The 17,117-nt window shown below is 39.4% G+C and overlaps 1 long non-coding RNA gene across 1 annotated transcript in view; it reads right to left on the reverse strand.

Moving 5' to 3' along the window:
* Positions 1 to 4,039: 4,039 nt before the first annotated feature.
* Positions 4,040 to 17,117, reverse strand: part of LOC116084904 — a 144,358-nt gene continuing 131,280 nt past the window's right edge. Inside the window, exon 3 of the long non-coding RNA XR_004116314.1 lies at positions 4,040 to 4,161. This is a non-coding gene — a long non-coding RNA (uncharacterized LOC116084904). The remainder of the gene's footprint in view (positions 4,162 to 17,117) is intronic.

The raw sequence follows: 17,117 nt of genomic DNA on the forward strand, positions 1-17,117 counted from the left end.
CACATCTGTAAGTTCAGAGCCAATAATCAACTCAGTGAATCCCACTATGAACTCTGAATGATAGACTTCTGGGCTTTTACTGGCTCCTCAGAAGGGACCAGGTAGGCAGGGAAAGGGGTTAAATATCATGAGATAGAGCATCACCACCCCCCAGTCAGAAGCATGCATGCAAGGGAGGTGCTGAAGAGAGAATACATGAAGTGTTTGCTCTACCACAACCAACACACAACTCTGCACAAGTATGTGTTGGAGAAATGTGAACATATTTTAATCATTTGTTTTCACTATGTATTGTTTTTAATCATTTTATGAGGCTTTTGTAATTGATGGTATTCTAAAGTTATGTTCATATTATACTTTTAGAACTACCACCTTCCCTCTCTCACTCCATCCCTCCCTCCCTCCTTCCCTCTCTCCTTCACTCCGTGTGTGTGTGTGTGTGTGTGTGTGTTTGTGTGTATGTGTGCATGTTTTCTCTTTTTGGGATACAGTTGTATGACCCAGGCTAGACTCATGTACTTCCTGCCTCAGCCTCCCAGAATTAGCATTGCAGGCATCTACCACTAGATATTTCTATATTTTTGCCAATTGAATTTAACTATGTGATCTTCTGAGTTCCATAACTTACTCAACCATTTATTTAGCAATGGAAACTTACAATGTTTAAGCTCCCATCATTTTAGCTGAGTGTGTGTAGTAAATAATTTTATAATTGACTACATTTTTTATATTTTTCTTATAAAATTTTGGTGAATGCACTTGTTTTAATAATACTTGCTTCATCCCACGTCTTGAACATTTTTAATGTAATGTCTAAATCAAAATCTACATAGATTTCAGTCAGGAATGAGGTGAAGTCTTGTTTATCGCCGGCACCTCTCTTCTGATACATCAGCTGAGCATTTATCTCTGCTTGGGCTGTCTAGGGTGATTATGTTTAAGACCATGGACTGTTTTTATTGGTTTTAGAAGACACATGGCAGATGGTGCCTAGTGTAGCTCCCTGCAGAAATCAAATCATTTATCTTAAGAAACTGCACTTGACACTAATTGATTTAATAGAAAGCTTGCCTTCTCTATTTTAAATTTGAAAAGAAAAGCATAACAAAAATTGCTTCAAAAAACTACCTCAACCTTGAGCAAACACCTGGCCCCAGAGTCTTGGAATTCATTATGATACAAGAGACATTCCTCATTGCAGCTAACAGCTATAGACCAAGGAAGCGTCATGAGAGATATTTTTGTATAGATACTTGAGAGAATAGCTTCAAGGAAAAGAAAGATCTTGGCTCATGAATTCAAATGGCTCAGTTCCTGTTGCTCAGCCTCATGAACCTGAGCAGAACACTATGACAGCCGAAAGCACTGTCACTCTTGGTGACAAGGAAGTATAGAGAGAAGGGGACAGGAGATCAGGTATAACCTTCATAGGCTGACCCCAGTAAACTACTTCCCAGACCTATGTCCTAAAGTTTACAACATCTTTCAAAACCATACTGCTTACCTGAAACCAAACATTAGACACAGAAGCATGTGGGAGACATTTTATACTATATATATGTGTGTGTGTGTGTGTGTGTGTATATACAGATGTATATATATTCAGATATATGTGTATAAATATATTCAGATATATGAATTTTGAAAATTCACATACATATGAATTTTAAAACTGATATATATAGAGAAAATTTTAAAATGGTGCTGCAAAAAAATTGTATATCTACCAGCAGAAGAATAAAATTAGATCCATATCTCTTACCTTGCATACAAATCAATTCAAACCAGATCAAAAACCTTAATTAAAATCCCTAAACCCTGAAATTTCCAAAGGAAAACTTTAAGAAACACTTCAAGGTATAGTATAGTCAAGAACTCTCTTAACAGAACTCTCAAAGCAAAAAGATAGTCCAAGAATAGGTAAATGGGATTAAGTGAAATTCTAATATTCCTGTACATCAAAAGAAGCTAACAACAGGGTAAACTGATAGCCTATAGCCTAAAGCTTTGCCTGCTATTCTTTAGTCATGGGGCTAATAAATAGGATACATAAAGGACATCAAGAAATTAAACTACTAATCAGTAAATGACTCAGTGAACTAAACAGTTCTAAAAGAAGGAAAACTAATGGACAATATTTTATAAAAACTGTTGAACATCCTTAGTGATGAAGGAAAGCAAATTAAAAGTATTTCAATTTTCATCTTACCCATTCAGAATGGCTACCACCAAGAAAATAAGTGATTACAAATGCTGATGGGAATATGGGAAAACGTGATCCCTTATTCAATTACTGGAAGTATAAATTTATCTACCTAAACTAGATGTGGTCACTAATGGGGGCACTCCCTTAAAAAATACTAAAAATAGGACTGCATTATGCCTCAAAGACACCATTCCTGGGTGTAGAGCTAAAGAACTCTATGTTCAGAAACACTTGTCCATCTGTGTTGATGTTGCCTCCCTGCCCCCACAGAATCAACAGAACAACTGATAAAGAAAATGGAATACTTACACACAATGTGGTCTTATTCAACTGTAGAAAGCAAGAAAATCAAGAAACTTGTAGGGAACTTTAAGGACCCAGTCTTAGAAAGAAAAATACTTTATCTTCTCTCTCATTCTAACATCCGAGGCCAGGAAACTACATAAATGCCCATAAAAGGGGAGATTAAGTGGCATTACAGGAGGGATGTGGGGAGCATAACAGGAATAATGTAAGACAAATCTAGGAAGGGCATAGGGAGCAGTGGGCACAGAGTAGTACAGCACTGGGGGCGGAGCAGAGACAGAGTAGAATGGGGCAAGAACAGTCAACCTGAACTATGGACGCAAGAAATACCATTAAGGAATCGTGTGATTTTGACAATTTAAAACAGAAGAGAAAGAAAGAAAGAAAGAAAGAAAGAAAGAAAGAAAGAAAGAAAGAAAGAAAGAAAGAAAGAAAGAAAGAGAGAGAGAAAGAAAGAGAGAGATAGAGAGAGGGAGGAGGGAGGGAGGGAGGGAGGGAGGGAGGGAGAGAGAGAGAGAGAGAGAGAGAGAGAGAGAGAGAGAGAGAGAGATTTAGTTTCTACTTAGTGAAACCTGTGGTGCTCCCACAATCTTGATTATTTTTACTAAAGAAACAGAGAATCCAACACCTGAGTGACTTTCTCTGAAGGTTTCTCCCACACTGATATGTCACTAGTCTAGCTGTTTCTCAAAGGTTTTATATTTTTATGTAAAAACACCCAAATTAAGTAAAACAAAGCAAGTGTTATGCTTTTCCACTTAACGTTCTTCCTATTCTTGGGTCACTTGTCATTAAAAAAGAAAAAAAAATATCTCTGTAAGCAGGTGTGAGAGACTGTGCCTGGCTTGTTAGGAAACTGAAGCAAGGGTACCGAGCTAATTAACCTAAGTAGGTCTCAGAAAGGTCAGAACTGAATAGTTGAGAGCTTGATAAGAAGAAGGGCCTTGTGCCTGATGGTCTGCAGGCAGCTCAAAAGCCCTTCTTCTTAGCTGACTGTGAAAGGCACAAAAGACAAGGGGAACTTGTTGGGACCTGGGAGCTGGGGAGCAGACTAGGACAAGGGACCAGATACCCTCAGCTCTTACTTTGAGAGCAACTACCAACTTATTTAGAGCCCTGTAAGTTGGGGGAAGGGGTCGGGGGCTGACAGTCTACTTCACTGTGAACAGTCACTGAGCCTGAGTCCAGAGAGACAAGGAAATCTGTGGAGCAGACTGGAGGCTGCAGAGACTAGAACTGCAAGCTCACCATGCTTGTACTCAAAGGTAACTGAAGCTGTCCAAATACCCTTAGGAAGGAGAGGCCAAACTGCAGCTTCAGATTTGATGTGAGTGGCAGGTAAAGAATGTGGGGTTTTGGCTTTAGTACACAGGTGGGCTCTACACAGGAGAACAACGAAATGAGAATCCAAACATGTTTAGCAGTGCTGACATCACCATGTTGAACATCAGGAACCTTGTAGGAAAAAAAAATATTCTATATGCAGTTGATATGTGAACTTGGGACACAGAGAGTTTAGGCTACATATCGTTTTCCATTGGTGTTTATTTCAAACACACCCATTTTGCCTGTGTCCATGACAGAAAGGAATCCAGTGGTCCAGCTTAGCTTTGGGTCCCAGGCTGGTGGGCATTGCTGTACAGATGGCACTGGAAGAAGAGAGAGGAGTGGTTGATTCTTATTGCCAGTTTCAAATCTGCTAGTTTTTTTAAAAAAGTTTTTAAACTTTCAAAAGAATAATATATGGGCTGTCAATAAATCTATAGCTGCATCCAGTTATATTTATTACAATATAAAGTCCCAGCCAGCATGCCATCTCTGGGTCACCTCTCCACCCAATCACTAAATGCCCCATTCTCTTAAATACACTGATTATCATCTTCAGTATTTGTGCTTAAAGTGTTCAAGTCTGAGCCTCCAGCCAGTGTAGTCTGTATTGTTAGACCATCTACTGGGAGGATTAGGGAAAGAAAATGGTAAGAAAGGTTGGCAAGGAGACACTGCGATATGGCAAATGTTTAGAAGTCATTAACTAGGAAGGGCTAAGGTTATCACATGGAACAGTCTGCAGTCTTGAGGTGAGAGGGGAAATCCATTGTTTCTTGTGGGAACATGTAGTATTTTATCAAATAGTAAGTATTGTTTCATATACAAGAAACACAATGGTCATTTTAAACCCTGATGCAGGATAATTTAATGCTCTTAAAATGGTCTTAATTAAAGTTGGCTTCTTTGTTTGCCTAAATTAATTCCTATCTTCATTATTCTATAACCATTTGCTAAAAGATTTTTTTTGAATTCACTGAAAACAATATCACAACCTATTTTCAAGAAAAGCTATCCTATATTCTACCATTTAGAGTGTAATTAGAAGCATCTGTCTAGGGGAGAAATTTTCCTTGTCTTTGACTTTCTGTGGGCATAAGAAAGATTACCTTTAATGCCCTGTGCATACAGGATTCTCACCAGAGGTGCAGAAGCAAACTTATAAATTGGATTAGGGTCACTGCAGCCTATTTCTGCTGTATTTCCTGGGGGATACAATGTCCAATTAACACTGGCAAGCTTCACAAACAGAAAGGAACATTCTCTCCCATAGCAAGTACCACAATTTCAAGGTGCTCCTTCACCTGTCTGTGCCATTTCCGCTCTGCTGCATGTTCCACTGAGCTTCTGGGGATTTCTGGTTAGGACTAGGCTTTCTTGAAAGCCTAGTCATCTCTCTAGGTCCACTCATACTGCAACAGTATTGTATAGTCTGTACTGTTGTTGAACTTGCTGTAAGCTTCAATGCATGCCTGGGCACAATGGAGCCATTGTTAACTTGTTATCAGCAGTTGCCCACGAAAAATGAAACCACTGGCAGGCAAATATTGCCATCTTCTCACAGTCTCTTTGTGCATGTCAGGTCTTTAATAAGGACTATATGAAATAATAATTCTCCAAAACATTGCTTGCTAGCTGTGTGATCCTAGATGAGTTAGGTCATTTCACTGAGCCTCAGTTTCTTCAGAATACAACAATGGATATAATAAATATTAGGTTTGGGGCAGGTTTAAGTGAAAAGACCATGAAAAGTCCTTATTTAATATTCTATGGCCACTGGAAGAAGATGCTGTTTACTTCCCTAAAACCAATGCCTCCTGTGAATATATGCTGAACATGACCAGGCAAGAATGAGGAAATCCATTGTCCACATCCTGGCAGAAACATAGGTCATACTGGTTGATTTGCATGTGAGTTTAAGACTTAGCCTCAGTAAATAAACATGGAAAATTTTGTTGAAGCACTCTTAGATTTTGTTCTTGGGAAAAAAAAAAAGGAGACTCCATAGGACAAAGACTGCTGCCATTCCCCTTGATATCCACAGGCATTGTTGTATGAGCTATGCCCTCCATCTTGCTTCCAGGAGGAAAGCTAAGATTTTTTTTGCAGAGAAGCTATACCAAGGGACATGACATCTTCAAGTTGCAGTGTTGGCCAATACATCTTCCTATAGATGTTTCAGTACATGAAAAACTTAAATGACCTTATTGCTAAGCCATTCCAGTCAACTCTTCTGCTGTTTGAAAGGGAGATACCCCAAGCAACAGGATAATCAAGATAGTATCTATGTATTAATATCCTTTGTTTTTATTATTTATTATTAATGATTTCAGCCAATATCAGCACTATTGACCAATCATAAGGAAGTCAGCCCATGCCTGAAATGATCTCTTTTTGTCCTGGTGCTGTCTACAAAACAGAAGGTCCAGGAGCCCTTCCTTTCCTGTTTAGGAAATAGGCAAAGAAGGGAGCTTGTGTTTGTAGAAGCACACATTTCCTCACTGAGTCTCTATCCCTCAAGGGAAAGAGAACAAGAAGTTATAAATCTGGTTTATAAAATCTTCGGCTTGACAACTTGTAATACTGAGGCAAGTGCTGTGCCAAACCTACCTCAAAGACGTTGACTTTGGTTGAGTGAACTCATTGAACAAAGTCTTCTGTTGGCCTTTGCTCCCCTCTGTTCTCCTACTAGAGTGAGTTGATAACTGATTTCTGTAGTAATGTCTTCACATCCTCATATCTTTCTGTATGTTCATTTCTTGTTTTTCCATCCTCTGGGCAGACTATCAAGGTTTCAGAGTTCCCGATCCCTCCTGTACTTTCAGATACCTGCTACTCCCAGCACACCCACAGGAAGCTCCACTCCTAGGCACTCTAACACAGCCAGGATCAAAGGATCAGAGGTGACAAGAACACATCTGTCCCAACACTGGGAGCAACAGGGACCAGCGGGACCCAGGTACACAGGAACTCCACTACACAGTGGCATGGGTTGCTTCTGTTCTGTCTTGGACAGTGCCCTGAGCAGACCTTGGGCGCATACTCTGAAGCAAGTCCCATAATACCCAGAGGAAGCTCTACTCCCAGGTGCTCTAATGGGTCCAGGGTCACAGGATACCAGAATCACAGGATCACAGAGACAGCTTGACTCTGAGGAGTTCTGACACAACCAGGATCACAGGAAGGACAGGCCCCAGGCAGATTTGTCTAGGGCAGGTAGCACTGGAGATAACCAGATGGTGGGAGGCAAGCATAATAACAAAGCAACAGAAATCAAGGTGACTTGGCATCATCAGAACCCAACTTGCCCACCATAGCAAGTCCTGGACACACCACCACACTGGAAAAGCAAGATGTGGATCCAAAATCACTTCTCATGATGATGAGAGAAGACATTAAGAAGAACATAAATAACTCCCTTAAAAAAATACAGGAAAACACAAGTAAACAGCTAGAAGCCCTTAAAGAGGAAACATAAAAATCCCTTAAAGAATTACAGGAAAACACAATCAAATAGGTGAAGGAAATGAGCAAAACAATCCAGGATCTAAAAATGTAAATAAAAACAAAGAAATCAGAAAGAGAGACAACCCTGGAGATAGAAAACCTAGGAAAGAAATCAGGAGTCATAGATGCAAGCATCACCAACAGAATACAAGAGATAGAAGAGAGAATCTCGGGGGCAGCAGACACCATAGAAAACATTGACATAACAGTCAAAGAAAGTGTGAAAATCAAAAAGCTCCTAACTCAGAACATCCAGGAAATCCAGGACACAATGAGAAGACCAAATCTAAGGATAATAGGTATAGAAGAGAGTGAAGACTCCCAACTTAAAGAGCCAGTAAGTATCTTCAACAAAATTATAGAAGAAAACTTCCCTAATCTAAAGAAAAAGATTCCCAGGAACATACAAGAAGCCTACAGAACTCTTAATAGACTGGACCAGAAAAGAAATTCCTCCTATCACATAATAATCAAAATACCAAATGCATTAAACAAAGAAAGAATTTTAGGAGCAGTAAGGGAAAAAGGTCAAGTAACATATAAAGGCAGGCCTATCAGAATTACACCAGACTTCTCACCAGAGACTATGAAAGCTAGAAGATCCTGGGCAGATGCCATACACATCCTACAAGAACACAAATGCCAGCCCAGGTTACTATACCCAGCAAAACTCTCAATTACCATAGATGGAGAAAACAAGATATTCCATGACAAAACAAAATTTACACCATATCTTTCCACAAATACATCCTTACAAAGGATAATAGATGAAAAACACCAACATAAGGAGCAAAACTACACCCTAGAAGAAGCAAGAAAGTAATCTTTCAACAAACCCACACAAACCTAATTCCACCTCTAACAACAAAAATAACAGGAAGTGGAGAATTTTAAAGAGACTATTCTTTAGAGAGACTTTCATTTCATCCAAGCCAAGGCAACTTTTATTTTTACAGTTAATATTTATTTTCCTGCTGCTGAGGACCACAGCTAGGGCCTCACTCCCCTGGATTATAGCATCAGCCTTCCAAGGTGACTTTTCAAAGTCTATAATATCTCAATCACATTTTCCTTTATTTTCTCTAATTGTTGACTGAGGTTTTGATTGACCATCTTCAATAAGAATACAGAGGAGAGAGAAAACCTGCACACTATGTGATATATACTGGACAAGTCATTCTGCAGTGACTAAATGTTAATGTTTCTCTATCAGTACCAAGAAAAGATACCCATGAAGACAAGATACTCTATTTGGTTTTTAAATTATATTTTGTTTATTCTTCTCTCATATATTATATCCTGATGATAGTTTCTCCTCCTTCCTTCCTCTCAGTCCCTTCCTGTATCTGTCCCTCCACTCCTCCTCTATTTCCCTTCAGAAAAGGGAAGGACTCATGGTGTATCAACTTACAGTAAGATTAGGCATCTTCCTTCGTAAAAGGTCTGGAAGAGGCAACCCAATAGGAGGAAAAGAGTCCCAAAAGCAGGCAAAAGAGTCAGAGATAACCCCAGTACCCTGTTAGAAGACTCACAAGACCAAGCTATAAACAACTGTAATGTATATGCAAAGAATCAGACCCACACAGGCTCCATAGTTGTTGCTTCAGCCTCTAAGAGTCCCTGTGAGCACAGGTTAGTTGATTCTGTGGAATGTCTTGTAATGTCCTTGACACCTCTGGCTCCTGCAATCCATTTTCCCCATCTTTCACAAGATTCCCTGAGCTCTATGTAATATTTGACTGTAGGTCTCTGCATCTGTTTCCTTTAGTTGCTTGATGAAGCCACCTTAATGAGAATTGGTCGAGGCACCAAACTCTGATTATAGCAGAATTATCATTAGGAATTATTTCACTGACCTTTTTTTGCAGCTGTGTTTGATTTTATCCTAGGGCTTTTGGATATCCAGCCTATGGGTTCTAGCCCTCCAGGCAGTGTCAGGAGTAGGCTCCCTCTGGTAATTGATTGGCCACTCCCACAATTTCTATGTTACCTTTATCCCAGTACATATTGTAGGCAAGACAAATTGTAGGTCTAAGGTTTTGTTGCTGGGCTGGTGTCCAAATCCTTCCACTGGAAGTCTTGCCTGGTTACAGGAGATGGCCAGTTTAATTTCCATATCACCTACTACTTGAAGTCTTAGGGTCACCCTTATACATTCTTGGGAGCTTCAATTGTACTAGGGTTCTAACCCCCAATCACAGTTATCTCCCCAGTACTTTCTCTCTCTCCATTCTCTCCACATCTGATCCTTCCTGTACCCATACCCACCCCCAGAATCCACCCATCGTATTTATTCTATTTTCCATTCCTTGGGAGATTCATGTGTTCACACACACACACACACACACACACACACACACACACACACACACACCTGACATTCTTTGTTAATTATCTTCTCTTCATTTGTGGACTATAGCATTGTTATCCTTCATTTTATAGCTAATATCTTCTTATAAGTGAATACACACTATGTTTGTCTTTCTGAGTCTGGATTACCTCACTCAGAATCAGTGAGGTAATCTATTTTTACTTCCTATTTTTACTTCCATCCATTTGCTTGCACATTTCATGTTTTTTTTTAACAGCTGAATAATATTCCATTTTATAAGTGTATCATATTGTTTTGATCCAGTCTTCAGTTGAAGGGCATCTAGGTTGCTTGCAGTTTCTGGCCATTATGAAAAAGCATCTATGAACATAGTTTAACAAGTGTCCTTATAGTAAGATGAAGTATCCTTTGGTTATTTGCTCAGGTGTAGAATAGCTGGATCTTGAAGTAGATAAGTTCCAGATTTTCTGAAACTCTGCCATATTGATATCCATATTGTACAAGTTTGCATTCCTACCAGCAATAGAAGAGTATTCCCCTTTGTTCCACCTTCACAGCAGCATGAGCTGTCACTTGAGTTTGTGATCTTAGCCATGATAACAGATGTAAGATGGAATCTCAAAGTCATTTTGATATGCATTTCCCTAATGACTAAGGATGTTGAACATTTCTTTAAGTGTTTCTCAGATATTTGAAATACCTCCATTGAGAATTCACTGTTTAAAACTGTACCCCAATTTTAATTGTATGATTTGGTTTATTGGTATCCACTTTCTTGACTTCTTTATATATTTTAGAAATTAGTTCTGTCAGAAGTGGGGTTAGTGATTTTTTTCCAAATCTGTATACTGCCTTCTTTTCTATTGGTGGTGTCCTGTGACTTACAGAGCTTTTCAGTCTTTATGAGGTTCCATTTATTAATTATCAATCTAATTAAGTGCCTGCACTATTGTTGTTTGGTTCAGAAAATTGTGTCCTGTGCCAATGTGTTCAAGGATATTCTGCACTTTCTCTTCTATCATGTGTACTGTATCTGGTTTTATGTTAAGGTCTTTAATCCACTTAAACTGTTGGATTATATTTTATGTAGTCAATTATGCTTTACTTAATCCAATAAGTAAATCCCATATTTGTTAATATCAGTTACTTTTAATGTAACAGTTAATGTACATATCAGTTACTTTTCCACAGCTGTAATAAAGTAGCACAACCAAGTCATTTGTAGAAGAAGAGGTTTATCTAGGCTTAAATTCCAAAAGGGTAAAAATGCATGATGGCAGAGTGAAGGCAGCAAGTAGTAGGCATGGTGGCTGGAGCTGTTTACATCTCAAATCATGAGTAGGAAGCAGAGAGAACAAACTCAAGTGGTGGCAGGAGTCTTGCTTCCTTAAAGCCCTTCTCTATTGGCATAAGTCCTCCATCTAGGCTTCACCTCCTAAATGTTCCAACAGTTCTTTCAACTGGGGGTTGACTGTTCAAATATCTGAGCCTGTGGAGGACATTCTCATTCAAACCATCACAAGGAAGCATGACCTGTAGAGTGTCTGTCCTGTCGGACCACATGTGTCTTAGTATGTATAAGGCAATTGGAATGGTGTAGACTTGTCTTCTCAGAAGTCTTCCAAACAGTTTCTGAAGACTAACATTACTAATCTCAACAAAGTCCCTACCTCCTTATGAACCAGGGTTGGTCCTTGTATCAACAGGTAGTTTCATTTCATTCTCCTGAAAAATGAATGTGACTTTTGTGATTTTAACATGATCAAAAGATGGGATGGAAATTATATTTATGAATTTCTGAGGTCAAAGAATATGAAGCATTTTAGTTGGCAACTAGTTTCTTGGCATGCTAGCTCTGGAAAAGTCAGACACCATGTAATAAGATGTACAGCTTCACTAGAAGAAGCATGCTTTGAAGAAGGCCAAACTGAACATATTTTAGGCCAGCCAGAGGCTGGACAGTCTACTTCTGTTCCTACTGTTCTAATGAGAGCACCACACTTTTGGGTGAATGAGACAGCTGGGACATTGTTCAGATGCAGGGCAGAATGTGTGCAGCACCAGTACTAGCTTCCATGTAGCTTCAGTAATACCAGTGACCGTAGTACAGCCACCTAGCCGAGCCAGACAACCATAGAATGTAAAAGAGAGATAATTGTAAATAGTACAGTGTCAGATATTTTTATAAAGCAAAAAATATTTTTAGAATTATAATATATACAATTTTTTTCATGTTCAATAAGTATTTCTCAAATGTTTTTCCAGATAGCTTTAACTGTTGGTCTCTTGCTGTGAGTGTGTGAACATTTTTATGTTTCTGAACCCTTTCTTTTACACTAATTATGTTTGTGAGACATTTTCCTGCTGATATTTTTACTTTGTCTCTGAAATAAAAGAAACATTTGTGATTTCCATTTGCAAGGGGAAGTTATATCTGTTGTAGTCGATGTATAGGATGAGAAATACTTCCTTTATTTTTCCAATGCAAAAACAAGAGGTTTATTTTCTGGTGCATCGGGGTCAACCCTCAATCAGTCCCTCATGGTGAATGATGAGAAGGAGACTCCAAATGGCTATTATAAGCAGTTTTTATACTTTTTAGGGGCACAGGTTACATCAGCAAGTTTATCGTTCAAACTTATTGGCTAAGCATACTGACCTGTAAATCTATTGGCCAACAAGCATGGTACGCACTTGAACTCTACCTTGCACTTTCCAGAGAGTCAGGGGACTATCAGTCAGTATGTTCTGAGAATTTTTTACGAAGAATGTTCCTTTGGGTAGAGCTTGGCCTAGCCTTGGCCCCAGGTAGAAGGGGGAAGCTGTAAGGAGGGTGTGGGACTGAAAAAGTCTTTAGGGTCCCTCATTCCCCTCTCTTTCTTGTACAAGCTCCAATCCTGGAGCTACACTCAGGGGTCTTGGGTAACTAACTCATATTTTTGTTGCAGGACCATCAGTTGTACTGCTCCTATTCTCTCTTTTATGAAGGCTATAAGCTTGTTCAATATGCAGGGTCCAAAATTCAACAATAACAGGAGAACAATTAAGGGTCCTAAGAAGGTAGATATGAGGGTGATTAATCAAGGGGAGGCATCAAAAAAGAGAGTGAGACCAGCCTTTGGAGTTTTCTCATTCTCTTTGATGTCACTCTCAACTTTCTCCCATTTTGGCTAGGGACTCTCTAATCACCCCTGAGTGATTTACATAGAAACAGCATTCCTTATGTAATGTAATAGCCCTCTCTGCTGTAAAAATACCAAATCTAGCCCTCTTCTATTCTGTAATACAACCTCTGCCAGAGACTCAACATTACTTTCTAAATAGGAGATAGATTTCTCTAGATGTTGAATATCTTCGTCAATAATCTGCTTTGAGGCTATTATAATTCTTATGTAGGGTTAATGCTGCAATCCCGGTAACAATTCCTCCCCCCCACCTCACCCCCGCTAGACCTGCTCACAAAATTAGGGCCAATGTCAAAGAGATAGGTTCTCTTTTCTGTACCATTAGACCTCTAGCTGGGTTCCAAGCTGGATAGTCTTCCTGCCCCCATCAAGCCTGGTGGTCTTGCATGGGGAAATTCACAATTCCTCCCATCCTAAAGGGTTTTGTGTGCTATTCCAGTTGGTGCCTCGAATAGCCTATTATTCTAAAGAAACTGTCCTCCAGGCTCTATTAGAGAATTACTTCACCAAATAAGTGAAGGATGCTCACAGATTGGCATGTCTGGTAATCAGTCTCCTCATGTTTTCACACTACAATGTTCAGAAACAATCTTAGAAAAATGATCCAACTGTGTTCCAGTAGTCAGTGCAAGGCCAACGTGAAGGTCTCTCATGCAGATAGACAGTTCTCAAGGTGTGCATGGTTCTAAATATAAAGCTATGTTTCTTTTATCTCTCTGAACCAGTCAAAGATGAACAAACTCAATTGCTGTCAGAAATTAATACAGCAAATCAGACCATTGAAATTCTGTGGAGATTCTTTGAGGACACACAGAGGCCCAGTCCAATGATTTTTAGTAACTTGAAAGATGACAGGACTCTACTTTGATCTCATCACTTAACAAGTTCCTTGGTAAGCACACAGAATAATAGGGTTTCCAAACTTAACCTTATGCAGGAAAAGCTGTCATCATTATTTGTGTAGTGTAGGAAGCCACCATTGCTTTCTATGACTAACAAGCATTAACTCATGTAAGCATAATGCATGGCTGTTACAGACAATGTAGAGGTATGCATGTCTAAAACATCTCCATCTGGTGTACCCTGTCCTTGTCATAACAAGGTGTTTTCAGACATATTCCCTCTACATTCCCATAATTCCCAACACTGTGGCTGAAGGTATCCAGCACCTTTTTATGTGACAGCATTATACGCATTACACAAATGTGGGATCACAATTCTACTTGCATTTATTTCCCAGTTAGTCACATATTGTGGATTTTCCCATGCATACAAATGTTTCTAGCTGCTTTATCTTTTCCGGACACAGCTGCACAAGGTTCTACTACCTCATTTCTTACAGGGAGGAATGAAAGAAAGTTGCTGGAGAAAAGTAGAATAGCTTTTTGTTTCAGTAGTGAACCCAAAATGTGATTTGTAACAGGTTCAAAGCAGAGAAGACAAAGAAATAGTGTGAAAATGGGAAAACTAAGGAATGTAAAACATCTAAAAGTTGGAGGTTGTGGGAATTATGTGTTAGATGCTGTGCGGATCCTGTATTGAAAGTATGCCTCCTGTGTGTATCCTGTAGTTGCTATGTGGATTCTGTATTGAAGGCGCACACCCTCTGTAAACTCTGTTAAATGCTGGGTGAATCCTGAATTGGAGGCAAACATCTTATATAAAGCCTGTGTTAGATGCTGGATGAATCATGTGTTGGAAGCATGCGTCCTATATGATGACCGCATGGATGCCATGTGAACCTTGCAGATACTGTGCAGATTCCACAGGTGCTATATGAATTCTGCAGTCATTTGTTCAACACATGGTTACTCAGTAGTGTTATCTTGCCACGCCTACTTGGAGATAAGAATGCATAGATGCTAAAAATATGTTACTTAAATGAATAAGGTAGAATCAGTAGAGCCTGGGAATTGTGGAAGGTGTTTTGTGTTCAGATGCATGATGCACTGCTTTGTTCTCCAACATAGAACTGATGACAGAACCCCTGTTGGTCAGTCCTCACTGGACATCTGCCCACTTTCACTGAGAGTGCCTTTATTAAAACACCCAAAACATCTAAGAATACTTCTCTCCTGAAAGTCTTTTACTCTCTGAATGACTTTAATTTAATACAGCTAGCATTAGTAGTGAAATAGCAAACTACTCTGTGTTTGAAATAATGGCCTTTGTCCCAACAAAAAGGGCTGTGAATTTTCTGAGTATCATGAGGAAAGCAACACATTATATATTACAGCCACCAATTATCTAAGAATCTTCCATGGGTTTTAACCTTGTGAAGGAAACAGTTTAATATCAAAAGTAAAATGGTGACATTGAAAACTATTTTGTCCTTTATGTCAAATTAATGCTAAAAATAAGCAGAAGAAATAGAAGTCACAGGGATCTGCATATGTTGCACAAATACAAAACATTCCTTTATCCTGCCTTCAAATAAACATGAATGTGGAAAAGAAGCACATTAGAATATCATGCATGGGATTGCCCTGTCACAGTACATTTTTCTGGAAACTTAAGTGGCCAGTGCACAGGCTGATAAGCACAAATACACATACATGCATCTACACACAGAGTCGTGAATGCACACAGAATTTAGTATTTATATGAAGATTCTAAATTATGTTTCACAGCTCTCTGTTTTCTAATACATATTGTAGAAAAATGCAAGAAATGATTTTCCACTCCAGGGCTTTGTGGTCCTATACTGAGAGGCTCTAGGCTGCTAGGATTAGTGTGGTTTTGTGGCTTGTGTGTCAATAGCTACCAGTGATTCCTCCCTTCTGCAAATCAACAATTTTTAATCCACCTTGAATTGAGGAACCACAAAAGCAAGCTTTTTTTGTTTTTGTTTTTTTGTTTGGTTGGTTGGTTTGGTTTGGTTTTGGTTTTTTGAGACAGGGTTTCTCTGTGTAGCCCTGGCTGTTCTGGAACTCACTCTGTAGACCAGGCTGGCCTCGAACTCACAAATCTGCCTGCTTCTGTCTCCCAAGTGCTGGGATTAAAGGTGTTTACCACTACTGCCTGGTCTAAAAGCACGTTTTTTAAAACTAGCTCCACAGGAAAGGTTTGTTTGATGTCCTTGGTAAGCTGCAGTGTTTACTGCTACAATTTGGAGCAGCTGCTGTGGATGCTCAGAATTTCTCTCTTGTTTCTTTTTCTCTCTCTGTCTCTCTGTTCCTCTCTCTCTCTCTCCCTCTCCCTCTCTCTCTCTCTCTCTCTCTCTCTCTCTCTCTCTCTCTCTCTCTCTCTCTCTCACACACACACACACACACACATACACAGACACAATGGCAATTGTTACATGAATAGCAGAGGGACCTACTCTGCTGGTGATAGGCAGCGTCTATTCTTCCCTAGAATCCTCTAAGTCCCCGTTGTAGAGAATGTTCACATTCCATAGACTCTCCCTTTAACAAATTAAACGCAGGCCCTGCCTGTTGGTTCTGATGACGTATGTGTGGAGGAGTGAGTGAAGACATTAAAGCCTCATGAAGGAAAGCTGGCTCAGACTACTCCATTGGCATGGGAGGAAGCTCAGGTTCCTTGTGGCTGGTGTGCTTGCCACAGAAGGAGGAAGTGGGGATGGGGAAGATATAGACAGTATCCAATGCAAGAGTTTCCACTCTGAGTTCCAAGAAAGTCTGGACTCAGAAGATTCCTTCAGGGAGCACTTCATGGGAAGAACAAGAAACTTACTGAGGCCTCCACACACCCTCATCTACTAAGCCAACATCATTCTGTTCTTTACCACACATGGTGGGCTATAAATTACACTTTAAACAGGGGGCTCTACAGAGAGTAACATTTTCAAATCATTAATTATGAAGTAGATACAATGAAAACCATCAATGTTCTATATCCAGACAATAAATGAGGTGGATAGGATGACTTATAAACATTTAAAAGACATTATTATCATAGTGTGTCTATTTGATATGGATATTTAGAGTCAGAATTTAGGTTCTTGAAAGGGCTGGGTGGATTCCTTTTTTTTTTTTTTTTTTTTTGAGCAAATACATTTATTGGTACCTATATAGTTCAATGAAATAATCTATAAATACAAAAGCATTTTCCTTTGGATATCACTGTGGTCCATGTAAATACTCAATGTACAGTCATCTGCAGGAAGTGCTCCAAGCCTCACTGCTAGGTTACAGACGAGTACATTTCACTCACCAGCGGGACTGACACAATCAAGGGGTCTAGTGGCTTTGGAATGTGACTACTGAGCATGTGTACTAAAGAAAATGTGAAA

Source organism: Mastomys coucha, unplaced genomic scaffold, assembly GCF_008632895.1.
Source record: "Mastomys coucha isolate ucsf_1 unplaced genomic scaffold, UCSF_Mcou_1 pScaffold9, whole genome shotgun sequence".
In the NCBI taxonomy this organism is placed as follows: Eukaryota; Metazoa; Chordata; class Mammalia; order Rodentia; family Muridae; genus Mastomys; species Mastomys coucha.